At 40.6% G+C, this 23,299-nt stretch overlaps 1 protein-coding gene across 4 annotated transcripts in view; it reads left to right on the forward strand.

Moving 5' to 3' along the window:
* Nucleotides 1-23,299, forward strand: part of TRPS1 (transcriptional repressor GATA binding 1) — a 553,271-nt gene that overhangs the window by 392,912 nt on the left and 137,060 nt on the right. The window lies entirely within an intron of this gene.

Here is a 23,299-nt window from a genome sequence, read left to right on the forward strand (position 1 = left end):
CTGATAAAAGTGATTGCTGACACACACAGTCATTTTGAAATTCCATTATGCATGCTACACTGGATCCTGACTCAGTCAGTATAAGAAGGCACTACGTACAAGTGCATTCGTAGCCCTGACCAGGCTTCTTTGAGCTATATGGCCGATCGCATTCCTCAATCCTCGTGTTCTGATTTGCTTGATTGTGCTTATAATGGGGTTTGCTTCCTCGACATGGGTGCAGGATACCTTCTCCAGGTCTTTCCCTGTCAGTTTGTGAAGGATGCCTGAACTATAGTAGGTTCACAAGTCTGTAAACACTACTTTGACTATATAAAATGCTTTGAGTGTTGCAAAATAAACTTCTTCATAGTGTTACACCAGAATGTACTTCGAAATTTGAAAAAAGTCAACTCTTTGTGTAAAGCAGAGACATTAGCTGAAATGTTATTTCTACCAATCTGAACTCAGTACAGCTGCATAAACTGACATTCCAATGTCTGGAAGTGGCAAACATCATTGCTCTAATATCAGTTTCAGGAGCCCAGTGGCACCTTTCTCCCACACTTATTACTTCAATCTTTTCCGCTTTCACTTCAAATAAACATTTCTGAAACCACAGCCACACAATCCCATTCATACATACACCCTGAAATTCAGACAATTGCATCATAGCCGTGTACCTGTCTATAAATGTCCAGTTAGGCACTAGCATAGATATTCAGCCACCAGCACAATGAAAAACCAGCAAAGTCCTCTGCCACCAGTCGCACCTCCCACCAATCGAAACTGGTAGGGCGGCGGGGGTTTAGGGAGGGCAAGTTGGCAAATAAAAAATAAAAAAAATCCCTTACCTGCCTCTCCACTCCGGCTGCTGGCCCCCTCGTTGCTCCTACTCCTTTCCTCCTCCAGACGTGGATGGGCCTAAAAGCATAGGCTCCCTGCCACATCCGGACGCTTCTCTCATCATATGAGAGAAGGGCCAGGATTGGTCTGAGCGGCCCGGTTTGCCACTCAGAAAGTGCCTGTTTGCCTGTGGCTTTTCTCCAACCAGACAATGGAGCCAACCAGATAATGCGCACGTCTGGCCGGCCTAAGACGATCGGCCAAACTGACATGCACACTTATAAGTGCACACTACTCCCTGCCATGGCCCGGCCCATCTCACTCCCTAGTTTGCCACATAAACCACACAGATTTATACTGGGTCTAAATTAATTTAACTTTAACCAATTCTAATATAGTCATTTAAACAATCAAATCTCTGATAATCAAGCACAATCCCCCACAAGTATGTTCAATTATTCAGTGCAACTGTCTGTCTTTGTATCAGATGGGTTGGGTACCCGCATTAAAAAGGCACTGGAAACACACAACATAACAACATAACCGTAACATTTATTAAAAATCTCACTAAATAAATATATTTTATTAAATAAATATTTGAACATTCATTTTGGATTGTTATCTTTCTGTCAACTGTCAAAGTTTTTCCCGCTGCATTTGTATCAACTTTATGCACCACATTTAGCAGTATGTATTCGCCTTGACTGAAGGGCATCTTTTTGTGGTTTCTTGTTTAATACAAGGTTCACTGTTTCTTGTACTATACTTACTTTTACTGACGTGACATCTGTGCATGATCACGCCAGTCCTACATTTTGTATGCCTTCCTTCTTCGCTTGCAATATTTGCTTTTGAAATTTTGGTAAACTCCATACTTCATTTTGCACTATTACACGTTTGCTTTTACTACTGTGTTACACAATTCAGGATTTATCTCATGAGGTGAAGAGAACTGCACATGATTTGTTTTCCTTTGTTCACATGCTACTGATGAAATGACCGTGAATGCATGCAATTTCATTTTCCCCATCCTTTTTTCGTGGTAAGGGCCCAATCTTTGTTATTGGCCAAAAATATCTCAAAGTAAGCCTAATTGTTATTATCAGCAGTACTAATTTTAGTCTGGGTGTGTCACACTTTCTGAAAGAGATTGTATTAGAAATACAATTAAACCACGTAGTGTAGTTCCTTTTCTATTTTAAATCAGTTTAATCATTGAAAGATCCTTATTGTTAAAGTATGATACTAAATTGGGTGCAGGGAAATTGGGGTAGGACTTATCTCTAGCCATCATACTGTGTTTCATTCTTGTCTCATGGTTTCCCTTTTGCCTACTTACCTACAAACTAGTTATACTCTTTAACCCCTTCACTGCGGTGGCTATTCCGCCGCAGTGCTAAGGGGGCGGCCGCGCGGCGGCCGCATGCTGGTGACGGAACCGCTCCGTCACCAGCCGCGGTTGCGCTGTGCATCATGACGGAGCGGTTCCGTCACGGCCCCGCCCGTTCAATGGAATGCTCAGCGCAGGCGTGGAATCCGCACCGCGCAGGCGCTCCGAGCGGGCCATGACGGAACCGCTCCGTCATCAGCACAGCGCGACCGCAGCTGATGACGGACTGGTTCCGTCACCAGCAGGGGAGGGGTTAAGACAAACCTGACACCTATTAAAAAAATGTTATTAGTTGTGGAGGATGTCAACCATTGGCAAGTAATAAGCCCAAAATCTTGTCAGGTCTAGCACACAAGTTCAGTAAATAAACCTGGGCTAAACCCATAGTAGCTGTGGCACAGAGCATACATGCTTAACCTTGAGAAAAGTGTGTAAATTATTTAGCAGTGCTAAAACAGTCAAAAAGCCAAAACATAACACAATAAAAATCCTTCAAATAATTTCTAAAAATATAGAAAATGTCAATTAGAAAAATGACGCAAAATGAATAAAATCTAAAAAGGGGAACTGTAGGCATACTTTTTGTATGATTGTAGGGCAAAAAGCCCTAACAAAATGTAAAGAAGTTACTGTACACAGTTGTCTGGGACCTAGGCACAATTTCAGGTTGACCGTAATGGACTGAAGGTAGTTCCGGTCAAAACCTTTACCTTTTTTCCTAGTCTCTGAAGTGGAAGCCACAATCCTCCAGCAGGGCAAAGTTGCTGGATGTAACCAGATGGAGTCTGATAACCATTAAACTAATCTTTGCAGAAACTGGTGGTTTTGTGGGGAAAAGCGGAGTAGGAATACTCATATTTTGCCTTTGAAAGTCCTCTCATTGTTGGGGTGCTTTTTTCAGATTCACGCAGTCAAGAATTTTGCCTTCAGACTTAGGTTCCGATTACAACTTTAGCAGTGTGGATGTTTTGGCTGCCACAGCCCAACCCTGCTCCCACACCACCAAAGCAATGTGATGGCCGCCCACCAGATTACGAGTTTTCTCGTGTCTGGCGGGCAGTTCCTTGGCGGTCCCATGGCAATGTCTATGATAAAGGCACCGCAATGAGAGTGCCAAAGCCAATTCCTGCACAGCATAGACTCTGCAATCCATACTGTGTAGGAACTGGGGTGCATGTACACAAAGAGGCTCAACATGTACCCCCTGCATGCACAGGCGACACAGGGGCCCTGTATTCCCCACCACCAACATTTTCATTGCAGACTCACCGCCATGAAATGGCTGGTGGTGGGAAAAGTCATAATATGCTTGTCGGTGCCACAGCAGCACTACCAAGCATATTGCCTCCTCAGACAGCCACGGCACCGCACGACTGCCAGGGATCACTGCTTTCTGGTGGTTGCGGGAGTCCCATGGTGATCCGACCACCAAAGTTGTAATTTGGCAGTCGGTGCGTTGGTGCGGCGGTGACCGCTGCGCCACTGCTCATAATCTAGCCCTTGATCTTTGAACTGGAGCTCAAAATCCTCCACTGGTCTAGCCTAGAGGCTGTCTCTACAGAGTCCTCTAAAAACTGATCACAATTTCAGTGAGGTTCTGCCGTTGCTCCAGAGCTTTAGGTAGTCCAAACAACTTCAAAATGTTTGACTTTCTGAAGCAGCTTCTCTTGGTCTCGTCAGAAGCTGTCTGGGTCTCAGGGTCAGCATTTGGGAGCCAACAGAGGTACCAGAATTGATCAGTCAGTGTCTAGTTGATACTGGTCGGGTGATCACTCCAGGAAAAGGGCCTCTTGCAGCTTATTGTGTCCCTGCAGCCACACAGGCGGTTATCCATTGGAACTTTGAAATCCACTTTTCAGTCCAGGGTATAAGTGTGCACAGATTCTGACCCTCAGGGCACTACATACGTCACAAACAGCAGATTCGATCTTCTTCTGTTCTTCCACAGGTCCAGAAGGTGTTTTGATGAGCTAGGGCGAGGTGCCACTTTTGTGGGCTTTACAAGCCAGTGGGCGTCGGTGACTCCTGGACACTCCCTAACGAATGAGAAAAAAGTTCCCAATGGCAAGCCTTCAAACATATGCAACACATCCTGTTTGCCTTACGGCAAACTAACCCACAGTGCACTATTTTTAATAAAATCCAACATGGTAGCACCATTCTTCATTAACGGAACGGATGAAAATTAGCAAAACTAATATTTTAATTCAACTATATTATTTAGCATTGGATCAGTTATAGCCAGTTTATCACGCAACTGGCTTTTGGTGGCTAGTCACTGTAGGAACATGCCAACATGAATTTCTTGCATGTGCCACTTTAAATATTAGTAACATACCTTGTAGGCCAACTTAGAGGTGACTTATTTAATATACGGGGTGACATATTCAAAAAGTTGGGTTATTCCCTGTCAAAAAGCGTTGTATTTATAGGCTTATCTTTAGATTTAAAAGCTGCAAGAGCCACTCTACACATATAGGCATGCCATGTTTTTCATTGTCAGCCTAGTGGATGGTAAAGAAAGATGCTGCAGTCCACATGTGACATTTAACTTTCCCTGCCATTGGGGTATTCCTCACCATATAGTATGGCCTTACTTGAACATTACATTTGCCAATTGGAGATTAGCCAATTGTGCAGTGTTTTAGGGGTCAGAGGTCATACATGGGTGATTAGACAACAGTAACCCCGTGTGCAGAGTTAAAAGAAAAAATCAGCAATACCTGTGTCCACAAAAAGAGATGATCACACACAAAAGAAGAATTTTCTCAAAGTATCCCTTTTAAAATTATTCAATAAATGTAATATATTTTGACTTTTTATAATGTAGAAAAAATACAGGAAACAGCTCCCGGTTTTATTTGCAGTCAATTGTTCTTGAATGTGCACAGCCCATTTTATGATTAAGTGTCGGTGCTTGTTTGTAAATCCATCTGAGTAGGAACCCTTTTTAGCATTTCAGAAAGGAATATCCCTAGCAGCATCTTTCTCTTTCCACTCAGCAGGTGAGGAGTGTTTGCATCTATTGTTAGAACGTGATATTTTTACATTAACATAAACCCTTTTCTAAGAAAAGAGCGTAACCATTCTTCTCGCTGACATCTACGCATAATCATGGAAATGCATTTAGCAGCATGATTCAATCAAAGTGTGAGAGTGGGATGAAATTGTGCATTTATCTTGAGGAGCTTTTACGGGTGTCAATTATAGTATAGATTGCATCTTCAGAAAATGGTGATCATACTTGAGTGGTCAGATTTACAGGCAGATGTGAAGTAGGCCACTCATGCTAGGAAGAGTGGCTGATGGAAGAAAAGTGACATAGTCAACTTGATTCTGCTCTGAAAAACACTACTAAAAATGATGGATGTGAATTGTACACTGCCATAGACACGCTATATGGTAGGAAATAAATCAGTACTTTGAATAATGTTCTGCACTGAATGTGTTTGATTTGCTGAACATTAATCACAATTATTCGGTTTATTGCTTTTCCAGTGCTTACCATCATCAGTTTCGTTAGTAGAACTGCTAGAATGCATTACGTATATACGGCAATAAACACAAAATAAGAAAATTTCAACCCACATACAAAATGTGTAAACTGAAACAAATTCATGATCTTCTCTTTGACAGCCACAGTAATGCTGGAAGGGACGGCAACAGCCTCTCTAATGGGATCCATTTTGTTATGTACTGTGCACCCACATATCTAACCTTTCAGGATATTTTTGCTCCTCTTTCAAGCCATCAGATTGCCCAGTTCCTTCTCTCTGTTGAATATGCTACATTACCATTTCCCTGCCTGTCATCTAAAGACTCCTCCACTGTCAAGAACCATGACAAGATGCGTCAAGACAATTTTTGCAAACCTCTGTTGTCCTAAAGTAGATGAAAGGCCTTACTTTGTAGCAATCAGCAAACATTTGCGTTTATGTATGATGAAATGCACATTATATACCCAAGTAGGCAGTGTATCACTCACAAAGTTACACGTCCCCTGAAGCCTTTATTCCCTGGCATGCTCAAGCTTAGGAAGTACCATTGTCTTAGCAGAATGATCCAGTCACCTGCCAGAAAAATATATATTTTGTAGTCTAAATGGACTTAAATGTTAAAAAAATGATTTTGTCAGCTAATGACAAACAGTGGTTAGTGAGTTTAAAAAAACATCACATTGTTTTGCCATGATTGCAGTTTGTTAGAGTTTAGCTGAAAACCACGAAGGATCAACATTTGAGTGACTATTGTACATAACAAGTTGCAAAGTGGGACCAACTAACACAAGAATTCATGAACACACCAAGCTAAAGAATATTACTCTGACTAGACAAGTGAGGTAAACCGATATTTGGTATCCACTGTCCTTTTCTAATGTTAATTATTGCATCGATGGGCACAGAAATCCATCATTCACTATGAACCATAGGGGCCATTCTCAGACGGATTTAAAAATACAAACAAATAAAGGCTTTCCCTCTACTTAAAAACCTTTGGAGTGGTCTGTACCTCTTCAGTTAAATAACGTTACTCACATGCATTTTAAACCCCCCTCCCCCTTGTAGGTACCTTTATGAAACCTCTAGTCTGTACTTGGTCTCCTACACATGTAATTGTCCCAGGACATTTGCCTTCCGCAATTACAAGATCACACTATTTTTAGGTTGAGCCTGGGCAGCGAATTTGCTGCTCTGCGAGGCATGCTGTATTCAGGTAGGGACTTGAAGCTCTGCCCACTCTCTACCCATATTTTTCTTTGGCTTGTGTTGTTGTCCTTTGTGAATGATGACTTCTGATTAGGTAATAAGCTTGTTAGTCCCTCCTTAGTACTGCCTTGTCTTCCTTTGAAACCTCCCATGAGGATTGGCTCTTTTACTTCTGTTGTTATTCGGTATGCTTTATTACCTGCCGACCTTCAGGACGATACTAAAGACCTGGCTGTTCGATCAGTAGCCCCCCCCCCCCCCACCCCGCCCAGCGCCTTGAGACCCTCGCGGGTATGTAGTGCGCTTAACAAATGACTGATTGATTGATTTAAGCACTATTTTCTTTAATGGGTTCTGCCCTACTGCAGGCATGACGTCCTTTCCTGCAACATTCAGTGCGCCATGTGCGCTTTACCTTTCCAAGCAGCGCAGGACTATGGCATCTCACATTTATGAGAGTTTAAGCTATTAGCATTGTAGATGACAATAGCTTAAACACTTGCAAATGCGAGACCTATTGCTTTGCAAATATTTTTTTCATCAAAGCGCCCCATGCCGTGCTGAAGGGTGTGCCTCTTTCTTTAGACATGTTGTGTCTAAGGAAAGGGGCACGGACATTATTAAAGTGAAACCGCAACATGAGGGCTTCAGGCTTTGTTTTGTAAAAGCCACCATACTGCGGTTTCACTTTAATAGTGGCCACAACCCACAACCCCTTTCCTTAGACAGGGCACATCTAGAAATCTAGAAATCTAGAAAAAGGTGTGCAGTGTCCATTATGCAGTAAGCGCGGCATGTGGCGCTTTAATAAAATTACAAATTTGCAAAGCAATAGGTCTCACATTTGCGAGAGTTTAAGCTATTGTCATTTACAATGCTAATAGCTCAAACGTTTGTAAATGCGAGACCTATTGCATTGCAACTGTTTGTTTTTAATGTACTAGGCCTGTATGCATTGCTCATGGCAGGCTTATGTGTCCATCTCTGACCCCATGGATCTAACCATCCCCAAAAGGCCAATGAAACTGAAGCAGGATGCAGCTGTGGTGGAATTGATGGTTTGATACATCAGTCCGTAAATGTGATTTGTCTCCAGTAACAGCAAAGCCTGCTCCTGCTCTAAAATAGCACGCTTTCCGCACGTCAGTGTAGAATAGAAAATGTGGCATGAAGGACAATTTTCTAAGTGATCATATTCATAATACATTTGTATCTTATATGAGCTATCTTGCTTTATGGTAATTAAATCAAACGTAATCAGTGTCAACAGTCAAGAAGTAATGAGATTGGAGGCCTTAAAGAAAATATATAATATGAGAGTAACAATTTATTGCCAAATAGGATGCCATTTATCTGTTAATCTCCCATTCTGTGTTTGCCTTGTTCACTTGCATTTGTTTATGTATTCAGAAATAAATAGATAATTTATGGCCCTCCCCGAGCTCTCTGTTATTCATGGAGTATTTGAAAGTAGAGAAGGAGGGGTTGTGTACATGCTCCACACGAGATAGAGCACTTCCAGGGGCCATCCCAATGATGTAGAGCTGCAGCACACATACTTGCCCTGATACTGTGCTAACCTGAAGCATCTTTCTTTGCAGCCTGATATTCATTGTGAACAACAATGCCGGAGGCTAACGTTTATGGTCTGTTAACTCGAGAAATTGGTAGCAGTAGTTTCGCACATTAACACCATCAGTAAAGAATGTCTAGCGTGTTGTTACATCTTATTGTAAATTGTGAGCACAATATGTTAAGGGAGCCAGTTCACACATTCTGAGAATTTGTTACTAGCTCCAGGTTTCAGCTTTGCTGCATGTCTGTGTGCAGCAGTAGATTTTGTTCTGCATTGGCATAGGAGAACACATTTGTGACTGAAAATATGAAAATATAAACACTCTGTCAAGGTGATGCCACATTTTATTGGAACAATAAAACACATCAATATTATATTGCAGCTACCGATAAATCATGTTTATCGTTCCAAACATGTATGGAATTACTTTGTATTATTTTTCACTGTGTTCTTGCTTGTTGAAAGGTTGTAAAGGGAAAAGTCTGACTTTACATAGTAACATTAAATCAGGTCTAATTGGTTGAGATCCCTTATAATAAATTCCAGGGGGACACGAGAATAGTGACAAGGCTGTGCATGATTCTCCCAAAAATGATGGCAGATATGACAACGGACTATAATTAATAAGCATTGGCAAAACGTGTGGTCTGCCATTGGATACCAGCCCTGTCGGCATTTTCTTTGCTACCTTTGTTTGCTGGACATTTTTGGTGTGGAAGCTGCTGGATTGTTGTCAATCTTAAAAAGTGACTAAACAAAAATTATTTTTTTGTCTCCAAAAGCACATATTGCTTTTATAGTCCCTGGTGGTGAAGAGAATTACTTTGTGTGTGATGAGATCCATGTGAAAGGGAAGAAGGCCATCGCTCACAGAGAATATAGTCAGTGGCTGAATTGGCTGTTCTACTGCCCTATGCTGTATGTTGTAGTGGTGGAAGCAAAATGAGGATTACATGACAACAGAGCAATGGATGAAGTGGTCTGGCTGAAAGCCCCTTTAAGTAAGCATATTGTACATAACATTTTAGTCAAATTTAAAGGTTTTCGCTAAGGCCAGACCTAAACAAAAAATTGCGTCTTCATGCATGCAGTGGTATGCAGTGCTGGACAGTGTATGCCGTCCTGAATGGCTTCATCTTCTGTCATTTCCCTACTGGCGGAGGGAGGTAAAAATACTTCTCTCATCATTACTCACTTCACTAACGACAACAAAGCAAAAAAGTGATACCCTTGGAAATGCACACTATTTTTGAGAACCGTGAGAGACAAGCGAATGTTACCTCTGACCATAAAAGTGTCAAGGCATAGCTTTGAGACCTAATTCAGCCATTTCTCCAAAGCCTAATTGAAACAAAACGTTACACGTCAGTCAAATCGTGACATAGGTTCTACTAATGTTTTAAGTTAGGTCCTAACACTTTCTAATCCACACATTTGTTCCTAGGTGATCTCTCTGTTGAAGAAAATATATGGTCTGGGTGGCCTGTATTAGAGCACAAACATTATTTTCTATGCAACTGATGGCTGAGTATGTCATAGAAGAGACTGCTAACATAATTTTGTATAACCCTATTCCGACCAATCATGTAATGAGTGTGTGAAACTTCTATGCTCTCGTCAGAGCATGGCATCACACATTAACGTAGAAAAAACCGAAACAACCCCACAGGACAGATTGTGTTACAATGGTATTTCTAGGTCACTCAGGTACATGCATCATTGTATTCATTTGCGATTTCTTAATTGCGATTTTTAAGGAATCGCAATTAAGAATTCGCAAATGCCTATGCATGTAGAAATTGCAGAAAAATGTGCGATTTCTAAACATTCCTTAATTGCGACTCGCAAATTGCGACTCGCAATTAAGGAATCCCTCCCCATTCATTCCTATGGGCCTAGAGGCCCATAGGAATGAATGGGAAGGCATTTTCATTTCGCAAATGGAGATTGAGATTTCAAGGGTGCAGGGGTGTCCAAAGGACACCCTGTTGCACCCCTGATATTGATATGTGCACCCATGTTACGCACCCATGTTACGCATGTGTGCGTAACATGGGACTTTAAAAAATGCACTTTGATGCTTTTTTCAAAAAAATCGCAATTTACCATCACCTTACATGTGATGGTAAATTGCAATTCTTAATTGCGAAATCGCTAAGCTTTTTACTTTCTTGCATTGCATTTAAGGAATCGCAAATTGCTATTCCTTAAATGCAATCGCAATTTAAGAAATCGCAAATTATGCGATTTCTTAAATTGCTAGGGGCTACTTGTTTCATGCATTCCAAAAGCAATTTTTGCGATCGCAAACGGCCGATTTTTGGGATGCGCACCGTTTGCGATCGCAAAATGCTTTGATGCATGTGCCTGTATATCCTTTCTGGAAGTAGGAGGTTCTGAATTGCGCCTATTAAAAAAAAGTCTTACGAGTAAATATGCTGTCAATGTGTGTCAGTGACGTAGACACTGGCTACTGGCATCTGGTGTGATCTGCAGGTCTTAAGCCTAACTCTCTACAGCCTAGCTCAGCTTTTCTGCTTTCATTTGTAGATACATTGAATATCCCTTAATTGAGTAATGGGTAAGAACTGCTATTTCTAGTGCTTTGGGATTGCTGCATAAAAACGCATCATAATATTTTTTTTGCAGGCCCTTAAAGAGTATCTTAAGTTAGAGGCAACAACTAAAGTGTGCTCTGGTCTGCTGGAGAAATTACTTATGTGTGTCCCTCTGTGGCTGCTGGTGGAGATGTTGGAAGAGGATGAATATATTCCCAAGAAAATCAGTCTATGTATGCAATGGTGTGAGATACTTGAAATGAGTACATGTTTTATCTGTAACAGTTAGTTAGCACAAACTACCCTGCACTCAGGAATGGAAAGGATGGCTTTTTAAAGAGAAAATGTTATATTCTATTTATATATAATTTTGAAATGTTAACATTCTGCTGGCAGTTCTAAACTCGGCTGTTTGCGAAATTTGTTTCTTAAGTATTGGCAGTTAATCGAAACATGCCCTTGCGCATCAGTGCACAAATAGCTTTTATAACCAACAAGCAATTAAAATCTCCTACTCACACTAGCATTAAGATAACATTTCATGTATGCAAATTTCCATCATATCATTCCTATGAAATTTTAAAAAGAAATGTCACCATATTAGAGGAGGGGCAGGGATCTTTAGGGGGCGGGGCTCTTCTACCGACAACCCAAAAAAACAATTTAAACATTAGCTTCTACACCGATTTCTTGAGATTTTTTCACACCCCTGTAATGGACATCATCTGTGAAGACGCTTGAATCATGAGCTGGGATCTCATCCTGTTCAGGGATATTCCAAACCTTTGATCCATCCTGTGATTTCAGCTTCTCACCAGATGAACTTGCCCTGTGGGGGAAGCTGATATAGCGTGAGACACGCAGGCACCATGTGTCTTGCAAGGTCTAGTGATACTTTAGGTAATTCAACAAAAATTGTATAATGAATTCAAAAGTAACTTCCATTTTATATTCTGAAGATGGGTATGCCACTGTGGTGATGGTATGTTTCTTTAAGGTTTATTAGAACTGTAATATGTAATGGAATCTCGTGTGCTCTTCTGAGAATAGTAGGAATGTCATGACTTCATTATACTGTTACCTACTGGTTCTGCTGCATGCACTTTTATCTCCTGAACTACGAATCAATAAATACTTAATATCACTACTTGGATGTCGTCTTATTGGTGAAGAGGTCACAACAGATTTGGCGACAAGATGGGCACAACGTGTAATTTCAAGTACCACGACGATTTCTCCTTAATTTTTGCTAAGGTCTGATCATAAACCTTTAACAAAACTTCTCACCACTGAGGGTCTGTCCAGAGCATCTGCCAGGATTGCTAGATTGTCAATGAGATTACAAGATTATGTATATGATGTACAATATGTTCCTGGCACAAAAAATGTCATAGCGGATTTTCTAAGCAGATTTTCTTTACCGCTTAAAGAATTAGACAATGATCCTTGGAAAGATTACTGTGTAGCTGGTGTGTTTGATGATGTTCCTGGTCTTTCTAAACAAATTTGGCAGAAGGAATACCAAGATGATACAATTTTGCATGCAGTCAAAGACAAAATTGCTAATGGATGGTCAAATGAAGCTAAGATCGATCCAAAATTGAGACCATTTTGGGAGGTTCGAGACGAATTAAGTGTGGTGATGGATTTTGTTTGCAGGGCAGGCAGGATTGTACCTCCTTCTGGCATAAGAAACAAGATTATCGATATAGGCCATGAAGGGCACCCTGGTATCGCTCGTACCAAGAGAAACATAAAAGGTTTGTATTGGTGGCCTAAAATTGATGTTGATATAGAAAGAAAGGTTTGTGAATGTTTCAGTTGTGAAAGTGAGGACAAAAGCCAGAAGACTTTAAATCCTCCTTTGTCTTCCCTAGGATGTCCGAATTTACCTTGGGAGTGTGTTGCGTTAGATATTCTTGGACCTGTCTATTGGCAGGATGGTTCTTTGAGATACATTTTGATCTTGGTTGACCTTTTTTCTAGATGGTTAGAAGTGAAAGTTGTTCATACTGTGGACACTAAGACAGTAATTAAGTTTCTGGAAGGGTGTTTCTTGAAAGAAGGTTTTCCTGCTTCAATTTTAACGGATAATGGCGTCCAATTCAAGTCTGAGACTATGAGAGTATTTTGGGGCAATATTGGAATTGAACAGAAATTTACAGCACTGTATCACTCTAGGGGTAATTCTGTTGTCGAAAGGGTGAACAGAGTTATTAAAGGGGTTTTGCAGTTGGCAAAAAGAGCTAATAAGATTTTTGAGGATGAACTTAACAAGCTTATCTGGTCTTATAGGATAACTATTCATGACACTGTTGGTGAAAGTCCTTTTGGTTTAATGCGTGGAAGATTTCCCCACTGCAAAATCAATCCAGGCTGGATGGGCAGAAGCAAAAGGTATAATTGGGATGTGGATCAAGTTAAGCACTCCATTAGTATCTCTCAAGAGAAGAATAAGGAGTTCTTTGATAGCAAACATGGTACTAGAGAAGTGTCTGTGAAAGTTGGACAATGGGCCAGAGTCAAGTCTGGAAGAAAATCAGGGAAGTTAGAATCCAAATTTTCGGATCCTATGCTTATCACTAAGGTTATGAAGAATACTGTTCAATTCGAAGATGGAAGCATTCACCACATGAGTCGCATAGCTCTAGCTAAGGCTGGTGTTATCTCCAAAGATTGTGAAGATAGTTGTAGAGATTATTGGTGGTTAACCGCAAGCGTGCGGGCGGAATTCCGCCCGTACGCTGGGTTTTGCGAAAGCGCATGTTACGTGACGAGCTGGGCTCGTCATGAGCGTGCGAGGAGGCTACGCCATGACGAGCCCAGCTCGTCATGAGCGTCGAAGGGGTTAAATGCTTTTTCAAATTTAAAGGAAAGGGATGTGCAGGATGTTGTTGAACCTCTTGATTGTGCAGTCTTGCCTGGGATTATCTCATCAGAGCCCGAGAGTGACAATGGTTCCCTTGAACCCCTTTGTCTTGATGCAAACACTATAGGTCGTCCTAGTTCTGATCCACAAAACCCTGCAGATGTAATTTCCAATCTTCCTTCTGCAGAAGTGACACGAAATGCTCAGGTTACTAAGTCTAGCAGTTTTGGCAGACCTATTCGTATTCCTAGCAAATTTGATGATTTTGTTCGTCTGTAAATAATTATTTATTTTCTTTCTTTTGTGTTATAAAGAAGGGGGATGTGTGGTGATGGTATGTTTCTTTAAGGTTTATTAGAACTGTAATATGTAATGGAATCTCGTGTGCTGTTCTGAGAATAGTAGGAATGTCGTGATTTCATTATACTGTTACCTGCTTGTTCTGCTGCATGCACTTTTATCTCCTGAACTACGAATCAATAAATACTTAATATCACTACTTGGATGTCGTCTTATTGGTGAAGAGGTCACAACAACCACCTTTCATTTCAAGTGACAGTTTCTTTTGTGAAATATTACTATCTTTTTGCTGTGAATTATTTAGGGTTATAATTTTCTTTCATTATGAAACCAATATACACTCTTGATTATTTGTGAAAGTGAAACCCATGAGAAATGTCTAGCATTAGTTTAAAAAATGCATATGACAGTAAAGTAAAACAATGTAATTCATTGAGATTTCCATGCCAAAATAAAAGTATTGACTGTTTGCAGCCAACTTTATTGCACACTGTTTTAGAGTGAGCATAAATTATTTTTACTTTTCAAGGTTAGGTAAGGGAACAGACTGTTTATTTTAACAGAGCTAAAGGCAAACAGATGTCATAAATATGCTTCAAGTCCTTTAGTAATTTTACAGCATGTAAATGTATATTGAAAAAGAAAATGGAAATGTCTGTTTACTATAATCTATACAATATGTTGCTGAAAACCTGAGATGTCTCCTCCGGTACTGCATTTGTTGTATTAGGAGCCACCTGGAATCGTATGTAAATAGGATATGCAGGAGAGTGCCATACATAGTAGATAATACATGTTTTGTGCTCAAAGAAGCTGTAATCTAAAATACAGCCAAAAACTAAAGAAAATATATTTGTTTTTAATGAACAAAATACACTTGGGTACCTGCAAGAGGAACGATAATCAACTATAAAGATAGGCAGTTATGGTCAGTTGGTATTGTGTTTAACATCAGGATAGATTGAGATTTACAAAGAATGTAAATCATTTTTATATACTATATTTACTTAGATTGTTTAAGTAATATTTATGAATATGTAAAATGTTGTCATATTAGAAAGCAGTCTCAGAGTTCCAAAAAGTTAGAGGCTATATTTCAAATTGGTTTGTGGAACGGTTAACAATGCCATGTGAAACCATGTATGATCAGAACACACAAAGGTTTGCTGCTTACAAATGATACTTAGAGCAGATGTTCTGTGATGTATGTGTAAAAATCTCATTGGAGTAAGATTGGATAATGGATATATCACCTAGAAGTGAGATACTACAATATTTATCTGTATTCTAAACAGTGAAATATATTTTGTATATTGTGTGTATTTGTGGTCTCTTGTGGTCAATCATGTTTTTTTCGGAGCATTTAGGTTCTATAGATGTGAGGTGTTTAAAAAAGGGGTCATAGTCATGCTGGAGAGATACAATTTTGGGTCACACTTAGAGGGTAGCTGTGATCCTATTTCTCCTGGTAAGGTTCACATCGTAGCAAGACATTGGATAACAGATTGCATTTGTTGAGGCTAATTAATTAAACTGATAACAAAATGTTAATCTTAAATCAGAATTAGCATTGCATTTACTGTCTCAGTTTTAGAAACCATACCTTGCCCAGAAACACAGACTGATCTGAAATAAGGTGAAGGCCATAGTTTAATTCATCTCTCTTAACACGTTGCGTGGTGCCAACGGCCGATGCGGCCCCGCCCACCTTTTAGAACGCCCGCACTGCGCCGAAATAACGGCCGCAGTTAAGGGGTTAATGGTGGTTATTTTATTTACATTTGAAAGTTCCAGGAAATGTCAGTCAGGAGTATGGGAACAGTGCCCAAGTAGACGGTGGTAGCATTAGCGTTGTTAAAAGAGTCCAAAACGAGATGGAAAACAACCAACAGAGCTCTGTTGAAGGGCAGCCCTATAGATGGGCATGGAACTATCCTAGGTTAAGTACATAGTAAGAGGGAGAAAAACCCTTATAATTTGGGTTGGGGGTTCAGGCAACCAGGAGGATCCTTATTGGTGTGTTGGAGTGGTTTGGGCAATTGTGAAAGTTCCTTAATAAAGAAGCAACACAAGTGGGATGCATTTTGTTGATAAATCCAAAGGTTTTGCACTAATTCAGGTGTGGTTGTTCCTGTACCGGAAATCTCATAAGCAGTACTATGCATGGTGAAAAGGGGAAGATGGTATCTGGAATTGAAACATAACATATAAGGGGGGAGCTGAAGGGGATATAGAACGGATATAAGCCGAGCTGAATAGAAAGTTGCTGCTTCTCAGAGGACAAGTGCTCAGCAGGAGTAGATGAGAGGGCTTAAAGGACATTGGAGTACAGGAGTTTATATATGCAGAATGAGGCATGCACGTTTTAGCACTACACTGACATTAAGTGGTCAGGGTCCAGGTGGAGGGGAGAAGAGGGGATGGAGGCTTGGGCGCACAGATATTTTCTGAGTTCGCTTGTAACTTATTTTGCCGAGGAATAGAAATTACAAGAATGTGGACCTTTGGAATCTGGTGAACATCTCATGAAAGGGCATACTTTACTGGCAGTCTGGAAAGTGAACACTTTAGGGCGTTGCAGCACGGCACAATGCTTTAAAGTCTGCACTTTTCTGGATTGACAGCCAGTGCCAGAATTGTTGTGCTGTAGTGAGATGGATAGTGGATTTTAAGCTGAGGATGAGACTTACAACAAAGGTTTGAGCCCTGTTAAGTTCTATTAGACTGTGTAGAAAACCCTATATCAATGCAATTCTTGTAGCCAAAGCATAATAGTACCATCATCTGATCATCTGGACCAGCACCTATCTTTGTTGTGCGAGAAGCAGCTAAATAAGAATGGTCAAAGCCAATAGTCCGGCAACTTTTTGTTGGTTGGAAAACAAATCTTTATTCTATTTGATTAAAATTTATATTGTGTTTTAATAAGTGAGTTATAAAAATGTACACCATTTTTTTCTTAAATCATTTCAGATAATTAGGCTGTAAACCATTTTTCACGTTTGCTTGAACATTTTAAATTAACAAAACAATATGCAATTCATAGAGCTACATTTGAAGACATATCCCACACTTAGGCCAGATGTACAAATGTTTTGCATTGGGTTTGTTTTACTTTTCGAATGCAAACCTGACGCAAAGTGTTCAGATGGGATTTACTATCCAGCATGTTGGATAGTAAACCAAAGTAACGCAAAGTTGTGCAGTACACTGCTTTGCATTACTTTGTGCCAAGAGGAAGAGGGTGTTCCATGGGTGGTGCATGGTGTTCGTATACAAATACGTATGGGTTTTGACTTAAAACCCTATCTACAAAGAACTGCAGACGGATTTGGTTAAAAATCCTGCGCCACCTCGAGGCAGGGGCAACAAGGAGAAATGCTTTTGTTTCTCCTCATTTTTCCTACTATGAATGTATTCCGCATTGTACAGCACACATACAAAGTGGAACATGCCTTTAAAACTTAGGTTTTGTACTGGATGGAGCCACCTTCAGTGTAAAACCTATGCTTTATACAACACGAACGTCCTTTCACTATTGCACAAGGGTGTCTGCAATGGCACATGGCTGCCTAAAGTTTGCCAGTGCAGGGAGAGAGAGCAGGGCAGCGCCACATCTTAGTAGATATTGTGCTGTTCAGTTCTCGTCCTTTCACGCAATTCAGTGCAGCAACATTACTTGCTGCCTTATAATGCATGACTTAATAAATCTAGAACTACCTAGCCCATTAAATGTATATATATCCCCAGTAAATAATACACACCTTTATTCAACTAGCCATTTAGATAGATATTCTAATTTGTTATTAAAAAAAATTCACTGATCCTGCAAATCTTTTTTTCCATATTTGGGTGCTGTAACTGCAACTATTTTATTTGGTTCCATGTTTATTTCTGCGCTTCATCTAGCGCCACATGTTATCAATATCTCTGAGCTGAGCAGTAGTTATGTGTAAGCATTGGGCTTGGTTTACTCTTAAACTAAAGCTCAGTGAAGAGTGCAGTGAACTGATATACTTAAGGCTTACAAGATCACACTTTTAGCTGGCTTACAAAGATGCTCTCTAGAGGGCCCTTTGCCTCATTGATACAATGCTTCTAATGACTGTGCCATAGAGGACTTTCTGTCCTTTCATAACCGTATGATGAACTTGCAAATGATTTCTTTATTTCCATCACACTAAAGAAGCCTGCCTCGTGTTTCAGTAGCTGCTTCTGCTGCTCCATGACGATCACACACTTGAACTCCATCTTAGCAGCCAGTTTAGATTGAGCGTGCTGTCTGCTGAAAGAATCCAAGCATCATTAATTCATGACCTCCAAACCAGTGCCTTGATCCTGCTTAATAGATCTCACCGAGACTGAAACAATAGCTCAGGAGCCAAAGGTAAATAAATCTCATTATGTGAAGCATGCAGCCTGCCAGGCCTGAGCTGTGTCTGCTGCTGGCCTGCTCCTGGTAACCTGAGTGAAGGGGACAGCCAGCATGCAGCCTTTTAACAACAGCAGTAAAAATATTTTGTATTGGTTATTTCTGTTAAGATTGATGATGATATCTTTGCATGAAGGTTCTGTTGAGCTCATTGCTGCTAAAAACAGCAGACTGCAGCCTTAGTCAGCCTGAGTCGTTCATTCCAGTCAGTATTAACAAAAACCTCAAGTTGAAGATCTTGATGAATCGTCCTGGTGGGTGGGGAGGGGTGCACATCACAATAGTGGAGCATACCAGTCTGATCTCTTTGGTTTTAATATTTCAGCAGGGTTCGGCGTGGGCGATCGCAGGGCTTTGTGCTGCTTCCTCCTGGTGCTTGCTTTGTACTACAGAGAGCAGGGCCAGCAGAAAGGTGGCCGGCCGCTATCCCTTTCTTGAAATGTCACGGCTTTGCTTTGTTACTGCTCGCATGGTTTGGAAGCTTCGGGCGTTTAGGATTTCACTCGGATATCAAAAAGATGCTCTAGCTTCAGGGGCGCCTGCCTTTATTTCAAGAAACTGACAATGGTTTTTTTTGGAAAAACGTACAAAAAATAGTACTGTTTAGAGAAGAGGTGGTGTATGCTGTATGTAAACCATGTGCTTTTGGTCTCTTTTTCCTCGAGTGAGCCCCTGATCTCGAGGTACATGCTGTTGTCTCTGGGTGACTGGGCTGCCAACACTATGGCAATTAGAGATAAGAGTAAACAAGCACTATGAAAGCCAATAGCTTTCACCTATGCGAGATCTATTGGCATTTTCAATGTTTTTTATATACTGCACAGCAGCACAAGCTGCTGGACAACATGGTTTAAAGCATAAATATAATAAGCATTATGATGGAGGCAGCAATGACTGCGTAATAGCGCGTTTTCCCCTTTCAGTCTTGTTGCACAACAGCCCATGCTGCTGTGCAACATATTATAAAAAAGCAAACAGCCCGGGGAGTGTGAGGGCAGCAAGCAACATCGGGAAGGGGGTGTGGGCAAATAGTCAGCTTGTGTACAAAAAGCTAAAAAGTAGCTCCAACAACGAAAGCAGCAGTTGATCAGACAGCAGGGGAGGGCAAGTGGTGGGAGACAATGGGCAGCAGGAGGAGGGCACAACAGACGGCTGGGTAACAAATTAAGGAAAAGTTGCTCTAACAATGAAAGCAGCAGATGAACACTCCAGAAGGAAGCGGTACGTGGTCTATGCTCCAGAGAAAACATAAACACACAAAGGAAGATGAGGGGAAACAGGAGACCAACAGGCAATCGCATGCAGTAACAAATGGAAAGCAAATACATGAGAATGACCAGAAAATTAACAAATGGTAAGCAATGGATGGGCTGTAACCCCTTTTTATTAAGTATTGTTTTTTTTTACTTACAAGAGATTTCGCAAACAGTGCAAGTGCTGTGTGGGAAAGAACCTAGTATATAAGGGGATGCTATGTGATCACATGGGAAGTAATAACTATACAGGCCACGGAAGAACGAGAGACAGAAAGATAGAACACAGAAAGAGTGAGCAAAGAGGGAGGGATAGAATCGAAGATAAAGGAAAACCAAGATAGAGAGTGTGAAAGACCAGAATAAAAAGATAAATAAGTTCAGCCTTTGTTGAAAAACATGAATTAGAGTTGTAGAGTGGAATACAAAGATGCACTGTGTGTGTTTGTATGTGTGGGACTATGCTGGAAAGAAAGAGGGAAAGAGAAAGGATAGAGTGAAAGAAAGGAGGAAGAGAGCTAACTAGGCAGTGCAAGTGTTTAACTGAGAAAAAAGAGCTGCAAAGCAATAGATGATATACAAAAAAGAGACAGAGTTAGAAAGCATGGCATTTTTAATGAGGATTCTGGACAGAATCATTGAAATACAAATCCACATGGCTCACAAAACATTTATGATGTACTTAAATAAATATAAGTAATCATTGAGATTATATTTTGGATAAATAGGAAAGGGCTTTATGTTTGTGTTATTTTGTTATTTTCATTTAAAAGCTAATGTTGTAATTTAACATTTAGTAGGCACCTTTTCTAAGTTTGGTCGTTCAGATAGAAGATATGGGTTTCATACATCACACATTCAAAGTTCATAATACTAAACTCATTTTACAATTTGGAAACCTTTTTCTGACTATAAAAATAACTATAGAAATGGTTATCAATGTGGATATGCGAAAGTGGGATATTTTGAGTGTCTCTGCGAAATGCCAAATCGGGATCCTATATATTAATGGTTTGCAGCTGTAATTCCAGTTGTGAACCATTGATAAGTTACCCACTCCCAAGTTGGGGTGATAACTCATTTGCAACAGTGTATGACACACCAGTCCAATTCATATTTCAGAGAGGTTCATACTTGCCCACTTCCATCTTTGATTCTATGGTTGTTTATATAAAGGGATTAACAAATAAGGATCAGCCAATTTCAGAACCCAAAACACGACCCAGTGGTATGAATGCATATACACAAGGTAACCTCAACCCATGCTTTGGTCCAGAAATATTCTTGTCATTTTTACTGGTGTCATTCTGGAAGCAAAACTGAAACAGAGCTGTAGACCTTCAGACATCCATGCATTGACCAATATGGTGGTGTTAAAGTTGTTGGCAGGCCAAGCTAAGGCTGTCAGCTGACACTTTCTGCTGTTGTTCCTCTTCGCATAAGACCTTGGGCCCAAGACAGATGGCTGTATACCCTTTCAAGTGAGCCTAGTGTCGAGGTTCCTTAATAGTAAGAGAGCAACAGTAGGGTGTACCTCTGCCAGCACTGTATTTTGGACGGCCACCACCCAGGACAACTATTACTAGACCTGTGTTTAATCTTCTTTCTACTTGTCGGTTTATAATCCCGATGGCAATCTTCAGAAAAAGCTTTAAGAGTGCATGCTAAGAGCGGCTGTGAGCGTTGGACTGTATCTCTGCTGCTCAAACTGTGATGCATCAAACTACTGCTTGGTCCGTTTGCAGGGTCACATATTTACCAAGGTGCAATGCTCCAACAAGACCCTCTCTTGAAATGCTAAAGATTAGTCAACAGATCATTCTCATTTACCAACCTAGATTTTAGGTGTGAGCTCCCTTCTAATATGATGACCAATCATACCCACAATATTTAGGTACTAGCTAAAAATTCCTTTGTGACAACTTATATCAATCACTTTTAATTTGCTTGCTATGAATTTAATAGTATTCAATTGAATTCATGTTATGCAGAGTTTAGCAAAGTAGGAATATACCGTAATCTAGCATAAGGAAAACAAAAAGGTAATCATTATATTTCTAATCTCATTAATTAAAGCAGTCGTAACACAACCCAGAATGACTTTACCTTTCCTATCTACACCTCTCTCATCAATGATTGCATATTTCCAAGTCACTATCATTCAGCAACCTGTAGGGCTCAGGCAATATCATGCCATTGGGAGGAGGATTTTGCCCTTTGAAATGCAAAAATTGTATTTCACGCACTCTAAATGCAGAAATTGTTTCCCTAGCAGTGCCCTTGGCTCTGAATACCGGCCCATCTCCTAAGCCGTGGGCACTACATTTTGAAATTTTCCATTTAGAATAGATTGTATGGAGCGAGGTTGCTATGTAGCTTATGAATCCACTTTCTGGTGATTGGTTGCCTGGGTTTGCGCTGTTCACGTTCCTGCCACAAGCAGTTCTCTAGGGAGCTGAAGCCGGCCATGCTTTGGTTTATTTGACCAAAGAGCTCGTATCTAAGGTGTGCATTGAATGTAAGAGTGTATAGAAGAATATTCATCAACAACACCGTGATCAAATGGCCCCATTCATGGTGAACTCCACCAGGAGCAGCATCCCATCTGAGATCTTGCAATCCACAGGGTGCCGGATAACACCTGCTGCATGAAATCTGTTTGTATCTACCGCCCTGTCCTTTCATATTCCACTGATGTTTACAAGCTGTAATATCGAGTTCCAGCACAGCATTGCTCTGAGTCTAATAATGTTCATAAATGTTGGATGAGTCCAGTTTCCATTCTGCGCGGTGTATGATTCGTCTGTAGTTGAAGAGCCTGCCTCCCTCTTAGGTCTTTAGCTCCCAGGTGAGTGGGAAATTCTTAATTCTGGTGGTACTTATTTTGCCCTCCGCTGCTCTGAAGGCTCCTGCCTCCCCGGGTGAGAATTCCCCATGCTGGCTGCTGCAGTTTTTAAAGTATCTCGCAGTTAATATTTTCCTCCTGGCCAAGGTGAGAATATTACCTGTGGGGTTTGAACCTCTGCTCCTCTGCTTCCTGAAGGCGGCTTGTGCTGTGCTCCCTACTTTAAACGGAGCACGTCCCTTGGCTGCCTCATACGGCTACAAGTGAAGAAATAAAAACTATAAATGTTGAGATATCCTATAGCACCTGCTGGCAGCTATACATCTTTTGGATTCTTTTTCTGAGGTCATCAATATTGCTGTTTTCAAAATGGAGCACTTTGATAAATGGATAGGCAGAAACAGTTTTGAGTTGTGATATTATTATGAAGAAGAGCATATTCACATACGTTCCAAATTAAAGTTGTAGATGGAACTGTGATATGACTTCAGTTTACATAGACATGATTGTAACAGAATATTTTATTGTTTATATTCTCATTGAAA

Source organism: Lissotriton helveticus, chromosome 4_1 (assembly GCF_964261635.1).
Source record: "Lissotriton helveticus chromosome 4_1, aLisHel1.1, whole genome shotgun sequence".
NCBI classification, from domain to species: domain Eukaryota; kingdom Metazoa; phylum Chordata; class Amphibia; order Caudata; family Salamandridae; genus Lissotriton; species Lissotriton helveticus.